Source organism: Poecile atricapillus, chromosome 19, assembly GCF_030490865.1.
Source record: "Poecile atricapillus isolate bPoeAtr1 chromosome 19, bPoeAtr1.hap1, whole genome shotgun sequence".
NCBI lineage: Eukaryota > Metazoa > Chordata > Aves > Passeriformes > Paridae > Poecile > Poecile atricapillus.
In genome coordinates, this window is record NC_081267.1 from 7,539,600 (window position 1) to 7,559,940 (window position 20,341).

The window sequence follows — 20,341 nt, forward strand, 5'->3', positions numbered from 1 at the left end:
TGTCGGAGAGGAGCTATCGTGCGATTCCCTTTCTCCCCTTGCTTTGCTTCCCCCCGTGCCACAGATCTGGTGTAATACGAGTGACTGGTCCCCTCCCCGGGATCTTCTTCCTGTGCCTCAATGCCTTCTCTATTCTTTCTCTTCTCTTTCTTCTTTCCCCCCTCCTGTTCTTCATTTTCCTCTCCTATCTCTATCACACAATCCATCCGATTCTCATCCTGCGTCTGTTGCCTCTTTTGTATCTGCCAGCTCTTATCCTGTCCCGGGCTGCGGTTCCTCTCATCCTCTGCTCCCCCTCCACTTCTCTTATCCTCTATCTGAATTACTATGTTCAGTTTCTGTGAGTTACTCTCTGCCTCCCTTTCGCATGTCTCATTATCATTCTTCTCGCTGTATCTCAATTTAGGGACGTCACCTCCCGGTGAATTGCTTTTATCCCCAGTCCTTGGTGTACTGGTTTCCATTCTACAGACGCCTCCATTTCTGGAGGTGTTGCTATCTCCATATGGACTGAGCTCGGGTATGCTACGTGTCTCCCTTCGGCTCTCTGCTTCTGACCCACTGCCTTCCTCCCCCTCAACTTCCAGTCTGGGTGGGCTGTCAGCATCCATGTAGCTCCCTGGCCCCTGTGGACTATCTAGTCCCTGAGGGCTGTTTTTCCTCCCGTCAATCCCTGATTTTAATGGGCTGCCCTCCTTCCAACTGTTGTCTAGCCTCTGGGGGCTGTGCCCAAACTTAGATTTCCACCATCGTTCTAGTTCCTTTAATGGGGTAGGATCCCCTTGTTCCTCTTTTGGCCTGGGGAGGGGCCCTTCTCGTCCTGGGGCAAATGGATGGTATTCCCACAGGCTTATTTCGCTCTCCTTTCCACTGTCCCTTCTCGTTAACTTAAGGCATTGTTGCCCAATGCTACATGCATTGCAGCAGCGTTCTTTGGGCTTTGAACCTTTCTTATCTTTTTCCAGGGCTAGTACTAGAGGATCCTGAGGGGCTACATTAATTCCGCACTCTTTTTGCCACTCAGGTTTATTCCTTAAGGTGAAAAACATGTCTGCATACATCACCTCATCCCACTTATTGAGCCGGCGGAGGAAAAGCATTAGTTGTAAAATGGTATTATATTTAATTGTTCCCTCGGGCGGCCATTTCTCATTATCATCTAACTTATACAATGGCCACCACTGCGTACAATATTTGAGAAGTGTCTTTTTACTTATGTTTCCTCCCGGAATCCCTCCCAAGTCCTTCCAATGCTTTAGGATGCACCCTAAAGGGGTTTTCATATTTACGTCCTTACTCTGTTGACCTCCCATGACTATCCCCTGTATCTGCGTTTTCTGTTAACCGAAACAGTCCCTTTCTCGCAACCACGATATGCTGATATATTTTAACACTTCATGCACACAGTCTCAATCGCTTCGTCCGTTTCCGACCTGGCTTCTCGCGAAGAACAGGAAATGCGGAGCAGGACTCCCTCTCGCTTCGCAGCTACGCTGCGTCTCACTCACCCTCACATACAACACACACTTATAAAATAAAATTGTTTTACCAGGTTTGGTCACAAAAGAGTCGCCCACAAACTGTGAGGTACCGGCTTCCCGAATTCAAGGCACGTAGACAGCACAATGCGCGTTTCAATCTATTACATAAAGAGTGACAAGATGTCTCCTATAAAACTTTGCAACAAACACATAAAACGAACACACAAAACACATACAAACACCAATGGTACCAAAACCTATGATGTCCGAGATATCGAACACAAATGGTACCAATTAGGGACAAACACCAATAGTACCAAAACCTATGATGTCCGAGATATCGAACACAAATGGTACCAATTAGGGATTTTTACCAGGGCGTCCCCTGGTTTACCCTTCGGTGGTCACGTCTGACCCCCGTGTCCCAATAAAGCGCTTTAAACCAAAACCAATAAACAATTAAAAATACCTCTTAATTGGAGCAGGAGATGCAGGGAATCCTTCCTCTGCCGAAGAGCGCTGGTCCGGGAGGGGAGTCTCTTCTGACAAAAATCCGTCAGGGGCCCCAGAGGGTCCCGGCCCCGGACCGGCTCTTCGGAGGGAACCCCTCAAAGTCTGAGTCTCCTGTTTTGTCCCACCTGGGTCGCCAGAACTGATGCCGAATTTTGCCCCAAAAGGCGATAAATAACTGTCTAAGAGACGCAGTTTAAGTCAGATAGACAGGAGGTATTTTATTAGCAACGTGCACGTTGGGGAAATCTCTAAAGGGAGTTTTCCAAAGTCTTACAGCAAAAGCGTGCCTTTTATACAGTTTTAGGTTTGGAATTACATCATATCCATGCATATTCATATGGGGCGTGCCGTAGGCGGGGCGTGGGCGGAAACTTCTATTTTGAGGATCTTTTCGGGGGTCGTTCTGGTCGGCCTTCATCGTGGGCGAGGGTCTCCGAGGAGTCTTCCTCCTTAAACTTTTGAACTTCTTTCCAAATTTGGTCCTTTCCCGGTGTAGTTGGCCGAGTTCCTAAGCTCCTAGGGCCAACTTGTCATATTGACATTAGGCATGCTTTAGCTTCGGCTTGAATTACGCTTTGTCGGTGATTTTTCATCCTTATCTTCCCCTCCTGTCGTTGTGTTTATTGCTTCCAGATGTTCCCTTCATATTCTATGTTTTAACCCATTATTTCTCGAAGGCTATCTATTTTATGGCTTCAGCTGCCACTGAGGCTGCCTGGCCAAGAGCAGCCCCAGGAGCAGCGGGCAGAGGCAAAGCAAGGTGGGCAGGAGAAAGTGTGGGGGACACGATTGGCCTTGACAGGCAGAGGTGCTCTGGGGCCCGCTCTGGTCAGGGACCCTGCCCAGAGCCATCCCCTGCTCTCCAGGGCCTTGAGGGGCAGCTGTCCAGCTGGGCCAAGCTGTGCCAGCAGCTCCAGCTGTGCTGGGGAGCCTTGGCTGCTCTGGGCCCTGCTCTGCAGAGGGGTCCCTGTGTTCCAGCGGCAGCTGGGGGCCTCAGCCACCTCCTCTCTCAACAGGAGCACCTCTGCAGCTTCAGAAGACTGGCAAAAGGCTTCAATCAGGGAGAACTACACCTGTCTTCCTCCATCTCCAAGCCAGTGTCCGTTGTCCCCACCACAGCTGTATTATCAGTTTATTGCTGTGCCTCCACCACCCAGAACAGGACCCTCTGTCCCTGAAGGTGCTGGCCCTGGTGCCTGGTCAGGCCCAAATGTGGGCCCCTCCTGGCAGGGAATGGCTTGAACAAAACCTTTGGGCTTCTGCTCTGGGGTCTGGCTGGTACCACCAGCACTGGCACAGCTGCTTGGCTGGCCACAGCCTTGGCTGGGCAGGCAGCAGCCAGGCATGGGGCACCAAGTTTTCTTATTTTTTCATTTTTAGAAATTAGAAATTATTAGAAATATGTTTTTTGTTGTTTTTTTTTTGGTAGAAAGAAGTCCCCAAATGTTTCTTCTCTTTTTTTAGAGACTATGTTTAGTGATTGTTTTTGAAAGTAGTTTAAGAATTCTGAAACATTTTTTCCATTTCTTCAATAAAATATTAAATTTTGTTTAATTGGTAATGTTTACTCTAGGAAGAACTAAGACACCCCAAGACACCCAGCATACTGGGGAGGCTCTTTTCCCACTGGAGATTTGGACCTAATCAAAGAAAAATTACATAAAATATTTTTCCAGATTTTTTCTGGGATTTCCGACAAGCTCACTGCTTAGTCTTCAGAGAAAAACATTGAGCACCCTGGAAACCTCTTCAATTCACCATCTTGGCTTCTGGAAGAACTCCCTCAGTTCTAGAGCAGGGGCTTCTTCCTGCTGCCCTCAGGCTCTCCTCTCAGGCTTCTGAGCTTTGTTGGGCAGCACAGCCTGTGCCAAGGGGTCAGCAAGTTACCTGCAGGCCCCAGACCTGTGGGAAACGGAATATCCTGGCCATATCCACCGTGCTGCCAGCTCAGCAGTGGAGCACAGCACAGACTCACACTGCCCATGGCTCCCACAGATGCAGTTGGCACCACAACACGTGTTCCCAATTCCCAGAAAGGCATTGGAGAGGTTTCTGTCATGGAACAAGCTGCTGGCTAGAGTTAATGGCACACCTGGCTTTTCTATGGCATGCAGGTGATGGGGGACCCCTGTAAGGCTGCCAGATGATTGGGGTCCATTGTGAGGCACACGGGCAGGGTGTTGTGTTTTCCAGTAAGACAGGCATGGGTTTGGGTCTTTTGTAAGTGGTGCATGTGGCTGAGGTTTCCTCTTGATATTCTTAGGGGAATTGGGATCACTTCTATGGCAACAGGTGACTGGAGAACCCTGTAAGACTGGCAGGGGGCTTGAGTTCCTCTTGATTTACATGACCATTTAGTGGTTGCCATCAAGGCCTGGAGAGGAGCTGAGTCCTTCCTAAAGTGGGCCAGGGGCCGGATTCTTTTGTGAGGCACATGAGGTTATTTTGGGGTCTCTCACAAGGTGTGCACAGATTTCCTGTGATGAACAAGGGATATTTTGGGGTCTCTGCCAAGGTTTCCAGGGATTCCTCATGAGACACAAATGAATATGGTCTCTCCTAAGATTTGCAGAGATCCCTCATGAGGTGTGCAGTGGGGTTAAACTAGAGGGGTTTGTTAGTCTTCTCAGCACAGCAAAGGGACACTCTCGGTGGAGGTTGTGCAAAGCTGGCAGGAAGCTTCCTGCAGAGCCTCGGGCCTCGCCTGTGGGCTGTGCAGGCAGACAGAGCCCATCCCTTGGGGACCGGGGCCAGGCCGGGCCTCTGGACCCACCGCGCCCTTGTCGGGCCCTGCCCCATGGCTGGGCCGGGCCAGGTCAGTCCCCAACAGGGAAGGGCTGAGGGCCCGGGTCCGATGGGGCTGCCGAGCAGTGCCCAAGGCACAACAAGGGCCTCGCTAAGCCCTGGCTCTGTGCTGCAGACAAACACACATTTACAGCCACAGCCGCTCCCTGAGCCACAGGAGGCACCCGGGGTTACATCTCAGGCAGTGGCTTCTCTGCCACTGAGGACCTCCTTGCAGTGCCCCATTCCCTAAACAGGATGGGGAGCCCAGCACACCATGAAAACACTTCTGATCTGTGCTCCTGTCCAGACTGGCATTGAGATATGGATTGACGTGCAGTCCTGGTCAATCACATTGTGAAGATCATGGTGCATGCTGGAGACAACTTCTCAATGTCCCTTTGCTGACAGAATAAGCAGTGATTATTGATCATTGCCAGGAGCAGTCCCAGGAGCAGTGGGCAGAGGCAAAGCAAGGTGGGCAGGAGAAAGAGTGGTGATAAGATTGCCCTTGAAAGGCAGACAGCAGGGACCCTGCCCAGAGCCATTCCCTGCTCTCCAGGGCCTTGAGGGGCAGCTGTCCAGCTGGGCCAAGCTGTGCCAGCAGCTCCAGCCGTGCTGGGGAGCCTTGGCAGCTCTGGGCCCTGCTGTGCAGGAGGGTCCCTGTGTGCCAGCGGCAGCTGGGGACCTCTTCTCTCCAGAGGAGTGGCTCTGCAGCTTCACAAGACAGGCCAAAGGATTCAATCAGGGAGAACTACACCTGTCTTCCTGCATCTCCCAGTCAGTGTCTGTTGCCCCCACCAAAGCTGCATTATGAGGTTCTTCCTCTGCCAGCAGCAGCCAGGCATGGAGCACCATGTTATCTTTGATTTTCATTTTTAGAAGTAACAAGTTTTTAGAAATATTTAGAATTTTTTTTTTTTTTTTAGAAAGTACTCGACAAATGTTTCTTCTCAATTTCCATAGTAGTTGGGGATTTTTCAAAGGCATTTTTGCATTTCTCACCTGTCACTTGAGACACACAACACACACTTGTGCAGAGACTGCAATGGCTTCTTCTTCATTACAAAGTATTGTCAACATTTATTCACTTAACAAAGCATGATCTTAAGTCATTAGTTACATCAAAACAGCTCATTATATTCATTAAGCAAAGCAATGGCTTAATGTATTTCATTGGTACAAAGCAATTAACATCAACAATAAATTGGCAAGAGTTTACAAGAGATTATTAAGGCACGTATGCTGCCTCTAAGGCACGTATTACATAACTGCAAATACCCCTTATGTCCCTTTTTATTGGTTTCCATGCTAATGGCCTTGCTTTCTTCATTGCTATGGATAAACTTATATTTTCTTAATTTCTTCTTTTGCTAACTCAATTGTTTGGCCTGCAGCCCAGTTGCTAAGCCCATCCACATTCACCTCTTAGTCTTCAGAGGGAAACTTTGAGCACAGTGAGAATCTCCCAGTGTGCCAGAGGGTCCCTGTGTGCCAGCTGCAGCTGAGGCCTCAGACATCTCCTCTCTCAACAGGTTCCCCTCTGCAGCTTCACAAGTCCAGCCAAACACCTCCCTCAGGGACACCTGTACCACACATTTCACATCTCCATGCCCATACGTGATGTCCCTGTCACAGCTGCATTACCAGCTTGCTGCTGTGCAGATGCTGCCACCAGCCAAAGCAAGGCCCTGTGTCCCTGAAGGGACCCGCCCTGCTCTGTGGCCTGGACTGAAGGTGGGTCCCTCCTGCCAGGGCAGGGCCCAGCACAGCTCTTCTGTTCCAATAAAGAGATGGAGCTCTCACCCCAGTGTCTGGCTGGTACCACCAGCAAAGCCCACACAGCACCAGCCCTGGCTGAGCTCCATGTCCAGGAGCAGGCAGGGCTGACCACGGTGTGGGCAGGCAGGAGCCAGGCAGGGGCTGCTGTGACCAGCGGTGGGGCACTGAGGGGCTGGTGGAGTCTGTGTTGAGCATCCCTGGGATGAGGGCACATTTCCTTCACTGGCATCACCTGGACCTGAACCTCCTCCAGTGCCATGCCCAGGAAAAGAGGCAACCATCAAGAGCATCTCCTGGGACACCGCCTGGCCAGCAATGTCAGCAGGCAAAACCAAGGTTTTGTTTATCAATGACCCTTTGATGAAGTCAAAGATTTACATTAAGGCCAGACCAGTAGGACAGATGGGAGTACTTCCCTCTGGGAAGGGGCTCCTGTCACTTCACAGTCTCCATCCCCCACCAGGAACTGCAGAACTCCAGTCAGCCCCACTCCCCCTGTGGCCTTGTCCGACCTGGGGAGGAGGAGGATGAACCAGAGCCCTGTTACCTCTTCAAAAGCCAGAAACCAAAGAGAAAGAGAAATTCCTGGGCTTAAGATTTAAAGGGTGGTGTTCACAGGTTGATATCACTTTTCAATGGTCAAAACTACTGTCAGTTCTCAGAAATGACCAGTTATAGGCCAGGAGAAAAAACTCCCATCAGCCTCCAGCAATCTTAACTTCTTTAGCTGTTTATCTTTTTTACTTAAATGTCAATCTATCACACACCACAGCAGTGACAGCCCCAGTGTTCCCCTCTCTGTGACACCACAGCAGTGACACCCCCCGTGCTCCCCTCTCTGTGACACCACAGCTGTGACAGCCCCAGTGTTCCACTGTCTGTGACACCATAGCAGTGAAAGCCTTGTTATTATGGGGTTAAATGTTTCTGAAAATGTTTCTTAAAACCATGAAGAAGTAGGCCGCAAGAATGTCTGGTATTGGGGATGGTCTAGCAAGCTGAAATGTTCACGGTAACAGGAATTGGTACTTGGGAATTCCAGAATACCCACCCAGAGATAGGATTTGTACATGTTCGTACAAGGATGAGCTAACTCTCATGAAGCAATATTGATAAAGCTAATCAAGCAATATTAATGAAGCAATATTGATAAGGTTGTTATAGTGATTACTGCTAGAGCTGAAATTGTAGAAATATGTGCACTTTGGACAAAGACGATGGAGCTAGATTTGGGTTGCTGATACCCCTAGTTCCCACGCGCTTCAATCAAGCACCTGCATATAATCAATCTGTGATTATGTGTGTTCCTGAACACTGACATCAGCGTCTCCCTGCACCCAGGGCAGCTCCCACCAGAGACCCTCCCCTGATTTAATTCCCAATCCAGGAGCTACGACAGGCATGGGTGAAGTTCTGGGGGCTGGCAGGGAAATGTCACTGTAAGATCTTGCTGCACTTGGCTCTCGGCCCCTTCTCAAGAGCTTTGCCTTCAAGGGCAGGAACATCTTTTCCTTGCTGGCAACTGGAATTCCAGACTCTTGGAGTGTGTGCCATGCAGGTCCACACAGACTGGGATCCATGGGCTGGGATTGCACAGACTGGGATTGCACAGACTGGGATTGCACAGACCAGGACCGTATGGATCAGTACCAGAGATTGGGATCACATGGACCGGGGCCACATGGACCGGGATGGCTGCACCAGAACGATGTGAACCAAGGCAGTCCCACCCCGCCCAGGGCTCCCTCCCAGTTCCCTCCCAGTTCCCTCCCAGTTCTTTCCCAGTCCCTCCCAGCCTTTCCCAGTCTCGCCCGGGGGCACGGCCAAAACTGCCCGGAGTGAACGCGGTGGTCCCGGAGCGATCCCAGAGCTGATTCCAGTCCCGGTGTCGATCTCTGTCCCGAAGCTGTGGTGGTCCCAGTGTCGGTCCCAGAGCGCTCCCATTCCCAGTCTTTGTCTCCATCTCACTCTCAGTCCCGGTCTCAGTCTCGGTCCCGGAGCGGTGCCAGTCTCAGTGCCGGTGCCAGGGCTGGTTTCAGTCCTGGTCTCAGTCTTGGCCTCGGAGCAGTTCCTGTCCCAGTGTCAGTGCTGGTCCTGGAGTGATCCTGGTGCTGATCCCGGTGCTGCTCCAGGAGTGATCCCGGTGCTGATCCCGGTTCTGGTCTCAGTCTCGGTCTCGGAGCGCTCCTGGTGTTGATCCCAGTCCCTGTGCTGGCCTCGGTCTCAGTCTCGGAGCAGTCCCGGGGCACTCCCGGAGCCGATTCCGGTCCCGGTGTCGATCTCAATCCCGGAGCGGTGCCGGTCCCGGTCTCAGTCCCAGTCCCGGTCTCAGTCCCGGTCCCGGAGCGGTGCCGGTCTCGGTGCCGGTGCCGGATTCAGTCCCAGTCTCAGGCCCGCTCTCGGTCTCAGTCTCGGTCTCAGTCTCGATCTCGGTCTCGCTCCCAGTCCCGGTGCCGGTCGAACCGAGCCCTTTTCGGGTGATTTCAGGTCCCTTTTGGGCGTTTCAGGCCAGGTTGGTGATGTTGGGGCCCTTTGGGTGATTTGAGGCAAAACCAGCGACTTTCAGGGTGGATCTTGCACCATTTGGGAGATTCAAGGGTGATTTTAGGCCATTTGGAGTGGGTTTTACACCAGTTTGGGCATTTTTATGCCCTTTTGGTTGCATTTGGACACCTTGGGATGATTTTAACTGCATTTGGCTGATATTGGGCCAAACCATGCGGATTTAGTGCAAAGTTCAGGTCCCTTGGGATGGTTTTGCTTTTCACCTTTGTTTACAGAAATTTCAGCAGTTTTCCCCCTTTTATTTTCCCTTTTTTTTCATCAAAATATTCATAAAAATTGCCGCAAATGTTCTCAAAATCTCACCAAATTCCACAAAAATCCCACAAAATTCCACAAACATCCCACACAATCCTCTAAATCTTCTCAAAACCCCACCAAATTCCAGAAACATCCCACAAAATCTCCTCCAATTTGCACACGATCTCAGAAAAATACCTCAAAATTCTTCAAGTCTCGTCAAAATCCCTCAGTATTCCAAAAAACATCCCACAAAATTCCAGAAAAATCCACGAAATTCCACAAACATCCCAACAAATCCTCTAAATCATCTCAAAACCCTAATAAATTCCAGAAACAGCCTACAAAATCTTTACAAATTTCCACACAATCTAGGAAAAACTACTCAAAATTCTTCAAGTCTTCTAAAAATCTCACCAAATTCCAGAATATTCCACAAGATTCCAAAAAAATTGCACAAAATTCCAGAAAAATCCCTCAAAATTTCACAAAAATCCCACAAAATTCCACAAACATCCCACCAAATCCTTTAAATCTTCTCAAAACCCTACCAAATTCCAGAAACATCCCACAAAATCTTTACAAATTACCACAGAATCTAAGAAAAATACCTCAAAATTCTTCATGTTTCTTCAAAGTCCTTCAAAATTCCGGAAACATGCCACAAAATTCCAGAAAAATTCCAGAAAAATCCCTCAAAATTCCAGAAAAATCCCACAAAGTTCCACAAACATCCCACAAAATTCCCTAAATCTTCTCAAAACCGCGCCAAACTACAGAAACATCTCACAAAGTCTTTACAAATTTCCACTCAATCTAGGAAAAACTCCTCAAAATTCTCCAAGTCTTCTCAAAATCCCCCAAAATTCCAGAAAAATCCACAACATTCCAAAAAAATTGCACAAAATTCCAGAAAAATCCCTCAAAATTCCACAAAAATCCCACAAAATTCCAGAAACAGCCCACAAAATTCCACAAACATCCCATAAAATCTTTTCCAATTTGCACACAATCTAAGAAAAATCTTTCAAAATTCTTCAAGTCTCGTCAAAATCCCTCAAAATTCCGGAAGCATCCCACAAATTTCCACAAACATCCCAAAAAATTCCACAAAAATACCACAAAATTCTACAAACATCCCAACAAACTCTAAATCTTCTCAAAACCCTACGAAATTCCAGAAACTTCCCACAAAATCTTTACAAATTTTCACACAATCTAAGTAAAACTCCTCAAAATTCTTCAAGTCTCCTCAAAATCTCATCAAATTCCAGAAAATTCCACAACATTCCAAAAAAATTGCACAAAATTCCAGAAAATTCCCTCAAAGTTCCATCCATATCCCACAAAATTCCACAAACACCCCACCAAATTCCCTAAATCTTCTCAATCCCTACCAAATTCCAGAAACATCCCACAAAATCTTTACAAATTACCACAGAACCTAAGAAAAATCCCTCAAAATTCTTCAAGTCTCCTCAATATCCCAGAAAATTCCACAAAAATCCACAAAATTCAAGAAAAAATATCGCAAAGTTCCCTGAATCTTCTCAAAAGCCTATGAAATTCCAGAAACTGCCCACAAAATCTTTACAAATTTCCACACAATCTAAGTAAGACTCCTCAAAATTCTTCAAGTCTTGTTAAAATCTCACCAAATTCCAGAAAATTCCACAACACTCAAAAAAAATTGCACAAAATTCCACAAAAATCCCGCAAAACTTCACAAAAAATGCACAAAATTCTAGAAACAGCCCACAAAATTTCAGAAACATCCCAAGAAATTGCAGAAATCTTCTCAAAACCCCACCAAATTCCAGAAACATCCCAAAAAATCTATACAAATTTCAACACAAACTAAAAAAAAAAAATCCCTCAAAATTCTTCAAGTTTCATCCATATCCCACATAATTCTACAAACATCCCACACAATTCCCTAAATCTTCTCAAAACCCTACCAAATTCCAGAAACAGCCCACAAAATCTTTACAAATTACCATATAATCTAAGAAAAATACCTCAAAATTCTTCATGTCTCCTCAAAGTCCTTAAAAATTCAGGAACCATCCCAAAAAATTCCACAAAAATCCCTCAAAATTCCAGAAAAATCCCACAAAGTTCCACAAACATCCCACAAAATTCCCTAAATCTTCTCAAAACCGCGCCAAACTCCAGAAACATCTCACAAAATCTTTACAAATTTCCATGTAATCTAGGAAAAATCCCTCAAAGTTCTTCAAGTCTTCTCAGTATCCCAGAAAATTCCACAAATATCCACAAAATTCCACAAACATCCCAACAAATCCTCTAAATATTCTCAAAACCCCACCAAATTCCAGAAAAATCCCACAAAATCTTTACAAATTTCCACACAATCTAAGTAAAGCTCCTCAAAATTCTTCAAGTCTCCTCAAAACCCCACCAAATTCCAGAAAATTCCACAACATTCCAAAAATATTGCACAGAATTCTAGAAAAATCTCTTAAAATTTCACAAAAATCCCACGAAATTCCAGAAACAGCCCACAAAATTCCAGAAACTTCCCACAAAATCTTTACAAATTTCCACACAATCTTGGAAAAATCCCTTAAAATTCTTCATGTCTCCTCAAAGTCCTACAAAATTTCAGAAACATCTCACAAAATTCCACAAAAATCCCACAAAGTTCCACAAACATCCTGCAAAATTCCCTAAATCTTTTCAAAACCCTACGAAGCTCCAGAAACATTCCACAAAATCTCCTCCAATTTGCACACAATCTAGGAAAAATCTCAAAATTTTTCAGGTCTCCACAATATCCCACAAAATTCCACAAAAATCCACAAAATTCAAGAAAAAATCCCGCCAAATTCCCTAACTCTTCTCAAAACCATATCAAATTCCGGAAACAGTCCAAAAAATCTCCACAAATGTCCACACAATATAAGAAAAATCTTTCAAAAATACTCAAGTCTGCTCAAAATCCCAAAAAATCCCAGAAAAATTCCACAACATTCCAAAAAAATCCTACAAAATTCTAGAAAAATCCCACAAAATTATTTAAATTTTCTCAAAATGCCACAAAATTCCATAAAAATCCCACAAAATTCTAGAAATGTCCAAAAAAATTTCCACAAAATCCCACAAAATTCAAGAAACATCCCACATAATTCCACAAAAATCCCACGAGATTCCAGAAACATCCCACAAAATTCCAGAAACACCCCAACAAATTCCTAAAATCTTCCAAAAACCCTACCAAATTCCAGAAACATCCCACAAAATCTCCACAAATTTCTACAAAATTCCACAAAAATGCCACAAAATTCCACAAATATCTCACAAAATTTCAGTAAAATCTGATGAAATCGTTAACGGTCAGGAAAACACATAATCACGAATGATTATAGGCAGGTGCTTTATGAAGAGCTCTGGGTGTCAGGGATACACAAACCCAAATCTGACCCCTCTAGGTTTTGAGTTGAACATGTTTTTATACTCTATCGTTATATAACTTACATATTAATTATTAAACTTACATTGTTCTAATATATGCATTGTTTTTACCCAAGCATGGATTTCTTGTGATCCCCCCCAGCCCCCTAACATTGTTCCTCATGTTCTTTAAACAATAATTATATCCAATCATATCGAACAATTGTATTATGATCATCTACTGATTACACAGGTGCAGTTTGACCTGATCTTTAGTAAGCACAAGGCCTAACATTTCCCAGGGCCTACTTTTCCAAGGCCTTTCCAAACCTAACTTTCTTTCTAAGTCCCCGAATTTTCTAAGATTTTAAGACCTTTTACTATCACTTACAGGACTTGTGCTCCACACCCCTCACCAGCCTTGTTGCCCTTCTCTGGACACGCTCCAGCCCCTCCATGTCCTTCCTAAATTGGGGGCCCAGAACTGGACACAGCACTCGAGGTGCTGCCCAACCAGTGCAGAGTAGAGGGGAGGAATCCCTGCCCTGCTCCTGCTGGCCACACTGTTCCTGATCCAGGCCAGGAGCCATTGGCCTTCTTGGCCACCTGGGCACACTGCTGGCTCATGCCCAGCCTGCTGTCCATCAGTGCCCCAGGTCCCTTTCTGCCTGGCTGCTGTCCAGCCACTCTGTCCCCAGCCTGTAGCACTGCAGGGGTTGTTGGGGCCAAAGTGCAGGACCTGGAACTTGGACTTGTTAAACCTCACCTTGTTGGGTTTGGGCCCTGGATCCAGCCTGTCCAGGTCCCTGTGCAGAGCCCTCCTACCCTGCAGCACATCAACACTCCCAGCCAACCTGGTGTCACTACGGTTCCATGGGGCTCTTGAGTGTCACAATGGTCTCCAGGATTCCATGAGGCCTCCCAGCAATCCAATTTTGGATCATACTGGGAGTGACTGGACTCATACTGGGAGTATCTGAGGGTGACTGGGAACACACCATGCACATCATCCCCCATCCTGGGGGTGACTGGGAGCAACTGGGAGCATGCTGGGAGCAAATGGCATTGTACTGGGACTGACTGGGTTGATCTAGTCAGAGGAAACTGGGACCATCCTGGGAGTGCTGCCATGTGACAAGGATCATACTGGAGCTTACTGGGCTCATATTGGTGTTGAAAGGGAGCAGCTGGGATCTCTGAACACCAAAGGTTCCTTTCCTGCTCACTGAAGAAGGAGCTTCTCAGTATCCCTGTGTGAGGGGACCTTCACCTGAACCAGATGCTGTTAGGAGAAAAAGCTGCCTGTGCTGGAAAGTCCCACAAAACAAGTCAATGCCAAGAGAGAGCATTTTGCTTTCACAACTTCCCTCCTGGAGCCACAGTCCTTTTGGATCACACAGCAAGCAAGAGAACAGCACAAAATACAAGGCTGTGTCCAGTTTTTGGCTGGATGAGCAAACAGAGGGAGTGCCAGGGTTCACTGCCACAGACTCTCCTCTTGGGGAACAGATCCCCCCCAGGCTCCATTCCAAATGCTGTGCACACCCTGCTGGCTACAGACAACCCCTTTTTTTAAGAAGCTGTTGGCAGGAGCTCTCCCAAATAAATGGCATCTTAATGGCAATTTTCATTAAAATCAACTCCATTCCAAAGGAAGAACAATAAGCCCACAGCAATCCCAAAGGCACATATGGTGCACCTGGGGAAATCCTCGACTTAGGAGCCCAGTGGGTTAAAAAATACCCATAAGAAGCCACAGAGTGCAGAGTGCAAACTGCAGCAACCACTTGCTGGATCATTTTGGCTGTGCTGCACACATCTGCAGACTGTCTGTCCCCCTGCAAGGACAGAAGGACACCCGTCAGGGGCTGAGCTGGCTGCTGAGAATGCCTCAGGCAGGAGGATCCTCAGGCAATGAGCAGGTGCCCAGAGCCTCTCTGACACTGAGGCCTCTGTGCCCCACAGCAATGGGAACACCACAAGGACACGGCAACGTTCCTGTGACATCACAGCAGCAGCTCACCCAAAAACTGCCTGGAAGGTTCTCCTGGGTCACCAAGGAGCACAAAGGATCCTCAGAGGGCACAACCTATTGCTCAAGGGATCCAAGAGGAACTCAGAAAATGCAGCAAATGAGGACACCCCACAGCCCAGCCTGAACACTGAGAAGGAACAAAGATGTGACCAAACCAAAGGAAACACAACTTTTGGTCACTGATGCTTCTGACTAAAACCAGTGTCTTGGTTCTAGAAGACAGGTGTCTGCTAGGGAGGGCAGGGGCCTCCCTTGGGATGAAAGAATGTAGACCCCCTCCCTCCAAATTATTATAATTTTGAAATCAAGGGGCTTTCAGGCAGAGATCTGGGGGTAGGAATAACAGTTCTTTACTAGTATAACCAGGCAAACAAACAACCATAACTACAACAATAACAAGAACACAGAACCAAGGACCCCGTGACAGCTTTCTCGGCTGAGACAGGATGGGGGAGAGGCTTTGTTTCACAAACCCCTCGGGCAGTCAGTCCTGGTGCTCCTGCAGGGCTCTGAGGAACACTCAGCTGGAACAGCAGGGATGAGCTGAGATCCTGGGCTGATGGCTGAGGTGTATCAGCAGCTCTGCAGCGGTGGCTGGCACTGCCACACGTCCCGGCAGGACAGGGGGTGCGAGGCCACCAACAAAGAGGGAAGAATGAGAAGCAGCAGCAGCTCCGTCTGGATGATGGCGAAATTCCCTTATCTCTAATGCAGCAGCTCTGTGCCCAAAACTGGCTCTCCCCAAAGCTGAAGAAAGGCTGCCAAACTGTCCCCACCCTCCTTTTTCCTGCCCCCCTTCCCTCCCTGGGCCCGGCCACTCTTTGTTTTTGTTGAGAACCCACCAAGTACCCACAGTTAGGTTGTCCTAGCAACTAATGGGTAAAAATTCCATGGACAAGCCAGAACAAAAAAAAGGACACTGTCCTGGTTCTAGAAGACAGGTATCTGCTAGGGAGAGCAGGAACCTCCCTTGGGATGAAAGAATGTAGACCCCCTCCTTCCGAATTATTATAAATTTGAAATCAAGGGGGCTTTCAGGCAGAGATCTGGGGATAGGAATAACAGTTCTTTACTAGTATAACCAGGCAAACAAACAAACAATAACTACAGCAATAACAAGAAAATAGAACCAGGGACCCCGTGACAGCTTTCTCGGCTGAGACGGGATGGAGGAGAGGCTTTGTTTTCACAAACTCCTCGGGCAGTTAGTTCCGGTGCTCCTGCAGGGCTCCGAGGAAAACAGTCGGCTGGGACAGCAGGGACGAGCTGAGATCCTGGGCTGGTAGATGAGGTGTATTAGCAGGGATGAGCTGAGATCCTGGGCTGGTGGATGAGGTGTATTAGCAGCTCTACGGCGATGCCTGGCAGGACAGGGGGTGCAAGGCTACTAACAAAGAGGGGAGAAGGAGAAGAAGCAGCTCCGCGACCCAGCACAGGAAAGTCTTTCCCCGAAGCCGAGGAAAAAAAGCCAGCTAAAAACTGTCCTCACCCTTTTTTTTCTGCCCCCTTCCTCCCTCACCCTGGGCTCGGCCACTCTTTGTCTTTTGTGAGCACCCCTAAGTACCGGTAGTTAGGTTGTCCCAGCACATAATGGGTAAAAATTCCCACCTAACCCTCAACAGACACCTAACCCCCAACACCATGACAGGAAGCCCTGGGAGTGTCTGTGACATCCCGGCTCTTTGGCAGCCTGGGGACTCTTGGGATGTCACTGTGGAGCCCCTGGGAGTGCCTGTGACAGAGCGGTGCCTTTGCAGCCCAAGGTTCCCTGGGATGTCACCATGGAATTGCTGGGACTGCGTCTGACCACACGGCTCTTCAGCATCCCCAGAAACCCCTGGGAGGTCTCTGTGAAGCCCCTGTCTCTGCCTGTGACATTCCGGCTCTTGAACAGCCTGGAGATTCTTGGAATGTCCCCATGGAGCCCCTGTGAGGGCCTGTAACAAATCTGATCCTTGGTAGGCAACCACCACATCCCCCTGTAGCTATGGTCTGTTTCCATGGCAACCATCACCAGCACCCTGTTGCTATGGACAGTCCCTTGGCAGCTCCATGGAGACCCCATGCCAGGGGTGGTTGCCATGGACACCAGCTCAGGCCTGGAGCCAGAGCCCGTTGCCATGGCAACCATTTGCAGTCCCATCCCCAGGCTCATGGGATCACAGAGCCACAGAATTGGCTGAGTTGGGAGGGACCCATGGGGATCCTCCAGTCCAACTGCTGGCCCTGCACAGGACACCCCAACAATCCCAGCCTGGGCCTGGCAGCGCTGGCCAAACGCTGCTGGAGCTCAGCCAGCCCTGGAGCTGGGAGCCTTCCCTGGGGAGCCTGTTCAGTGCCCCAGCAGCCTCGCGGGAAAAACCTTTTCCTCACATCCAACCTAAACCTGCCCGCCTCAGCTCCAGCCGCTCCCTCCACTCCTGTCCCTGGGCACCAGAGGGAAGAGGTTCCCACAGCCCCCAGCCAGGGACCCGCTCCCAAGGCTGCTGCCCATGGCAAGCAGGCCTGGCACCAGCTGGGATGCTCGGTTTCCATGGGCTGGGCTTCAGGAATGGCATTCCCCAATTTCCTGCTCCCGCTAAAACCGTGTTGCCGCTCTCTTCCCTCCCACTTCCCATGGAAAGCACAAAAGGCAAAGATCCCATGCTGGGATAAGAACAATTTATTGAGAACAGCAATGGGATAAGGAACAAACAGGAACAGAAACAATTTAGATAACAGAAGGGATAAGACAATCTATTCACAGGGAAAACTAAAACACCACTGACTGTTTCTTCCTGGCCACGTATTTCCTCCTGCAAAGAAAGGACACCCTTCTCTGGTGATAGAGAGGGAGTCCTTTTCCTGCCCCTGGCAATGACCTGAGATGGGATTGAATATAATGACAGGGCCATGATCAGACTCTCACATTCTTTGATCTCACATCATGACATTGCCATGGGCAGGAAAAGGTACAGGTGTCTTCCCAGCATGGATCACAGGGAACATGGATCACCAGGTCTCTTCCTAACCTAGGTCCTCCAAGGGGGGATGAAGCTGGAGCAGGGCACAAAGCTCTTCCTGTACTTGGGGCACTCGCAGGGCTTCCCTTAGTGGTGCCTCCGTTGGTGTCTGGTCAAGTTAGACCTGTCTGAGAAGCTCTTCCTGCACTTGGGACACTCGTACGGCCTTTCCCCAGTGTGGACACGTTTGTGGGTAATGAGGCTGGAGCTGCAGCTGAAGCTCTTCCCACATTCCCCACACTCGTAGGGCCTCTCCCCAGTGTGAATGCGCCGGTGCCTGACGAGGGTAAAGTTGTGCTTGAAGCCCTCCCCACAGTCGGGACAGCGGAAGGGCCTCTCATCCGTGTGAATCCGCTGGTGCCTGAGAAGAGTGGAGCTGCTGTGAAACCTCTTCCCACACTCACCACACTCGTAGGGCCTCTCCCCAGTGTGGATGCGCTGGTGAATGACAAGTTGAGAGTTGCAGCTGAAGCCCTTCCCACATTGCCCACACTCGTAGGCCCATTCCCCAGTGTGGATCATCTGGTGGCAGATCAGGCGGTTGCTCTGGCTGAAGCTCTTCCCACACTCCAAGCACTTGTAGGGCTTCTCCCCATCCTGAACCTGCTCATGGACCACCTGCTCAGAGCCCCGACTGGATCTCCGGCCACCTTCCCGGCACAGGGTGGGTCTTTCCTCCTCAGAGCACCCTGGGATGGGTCTGGAGCCCCTCCTCCTGCGGGATCTCCAGGGATTTTCCTTCTTATTGGATTCCTGTGCCCCGGTACTGCTCAAATCAGGCTCTTCCATGAGGTTCTGCTGTGGGGATTTGTCCTCCCTGGTTTCCATCCTCAGCTCCTTGTCTGGGGGAGGAAGGACAAGGAGAGGATGGGATTTGCCTCCGTGCCAGAGGGAAGGGGAAGGAGATCCCCCCAGTGCGTCCCCGGCAGGACGGCGTCGGCAGCAGGGTTGTCCTGCAGCCGGGGGCCAGGCTGGGCTGGGAGATGGAGCAGGAGAGAGGGGGAAAGGGGCACTGACTTCGTCCTCACCTGCCTGGGTGTCCTGGGGCATCTTCCTCTTCCTCACAGCCTCCTTCTCCATCCAGCCAAGGTTTGGGATTAAGAAATCCTGGTTTGGGAAAAAACATGGAATGAGCATATTTACTTTGAAGGTCCCTCTGCCCAAGTCCCTCTCTAGAAGGCACTCGGGCATCTGGAATGTCTTGGTGTGAAAGGAAAGGTGTTTGCTAAAAAAAAATAAACCTCCATTGAAATGGATAAAAATGTAAGCAACAATCCCCTCTGAATTATTATAATCTTGATATCAAAGTGCTCTCAGATAAAGATATAGGAATAGGAATAATAGTTCTTTACTTAAGAAAGAAAAATGAAAATGCAGAGGTACAAAAAAATCCAAACAACAACAACAAAAAAATAACAACCTACTGTCAGAGTCAGAATACAACCTTACACCCCATTGGTCATCCTTTTGGAAGTAGTCCGATTAAATGGTGGCTGCAGTCCTCCTGCAGTGACAGATGTGGTTCTGTTAAAGCAACAGAAGATTGTAGCTTACCTCTGAAGTTCTGGTGCTGTAGATGGGTCTGGTCTGTCCTCTGGGAATCCAGTGGAGAAAGGCTGCCTGTGGTGTTTAGATTCTCAGATTATATCCAGGCAGGAATGCTTGGCTCCTCCCCCTGGGTGGAGCATCTCACAATGGGATGATGTCATTTTATCAGTCCTGCAGTGAGACTCAATGGCCCATTAACAGAAGATATCTCCCTGGAGGGAGGATGGGTGGTGGAAGAGATAAAGAACACTGCCCCACCTGGTTTTAACAGCTGGCCCATTAACAGAAGACATCCCCCAGGGATGGGTCATGAAATAGATAAAGAAAACTGCTCTACCAGGTTTTAACAGATGGTGATACAATACATACTTTTGGTTACATCTTGCATTGCAACCTAAGACATGGGGTCCATAAAACTTTTACACCACCAAAATTCAGCCCTAAAAAGGCCACGCAGGATTTCCCTATCTCTGTTCTCTCCCTTTTGGTGTTCAGGGTTTCCCCCCTGTCCCAGCTCCTGGGAGTCACTCTTGTACTGGGGGTCCCCCATCTACTCAGTCCCTGCCCTGCCCAGGCTACTGGGAGTGCCAGGAATCTAAACAGTTCCCCCATTTCCATCTCCCCACTTAGGAATGCTGAAAGATTATGGGGTCCCAGGGTCCCTGCTCCCCTTATTCCCTTCTTGGGGTTGCAGGGGGTCCACTGAGAGCCCCCTGCCCCTCTCCAGGCAATTGAGGCTCCCGCAAATTGTGGCGCTCCCCCTCTCTGGGCTCCCAATTTTGGTGTCCTGGGGGACACAGGACTCTGCTCCTCCAGGGTGCCTCTGCCAGGAGCTGCCACTGGGAACCTCAAATGTCCCCCAAAGGGCATTTTCCACTCAGCTTTGGAAGTTCTTCATTCTCCAATCATCACGCTCAAAAACCCAACCCAGGGACCCCCCCAGGATATCTGGGCCAAGATCCCCCTCCCTGGTCACCTGT

At 48.8% G+C, this 20,341-nt stretch overlaps 1 pseudogene; it reads left to right on the forward strand.

Annotated features, from left to right (window-relative positions):
- The window catches only part of LOC131586380 (uncharacterized), a 585,722-nt pseudogene that overhangs the window by 66,374 nt on the left and 499,007 nt on the right, over positions 1-20,341 (forward strand).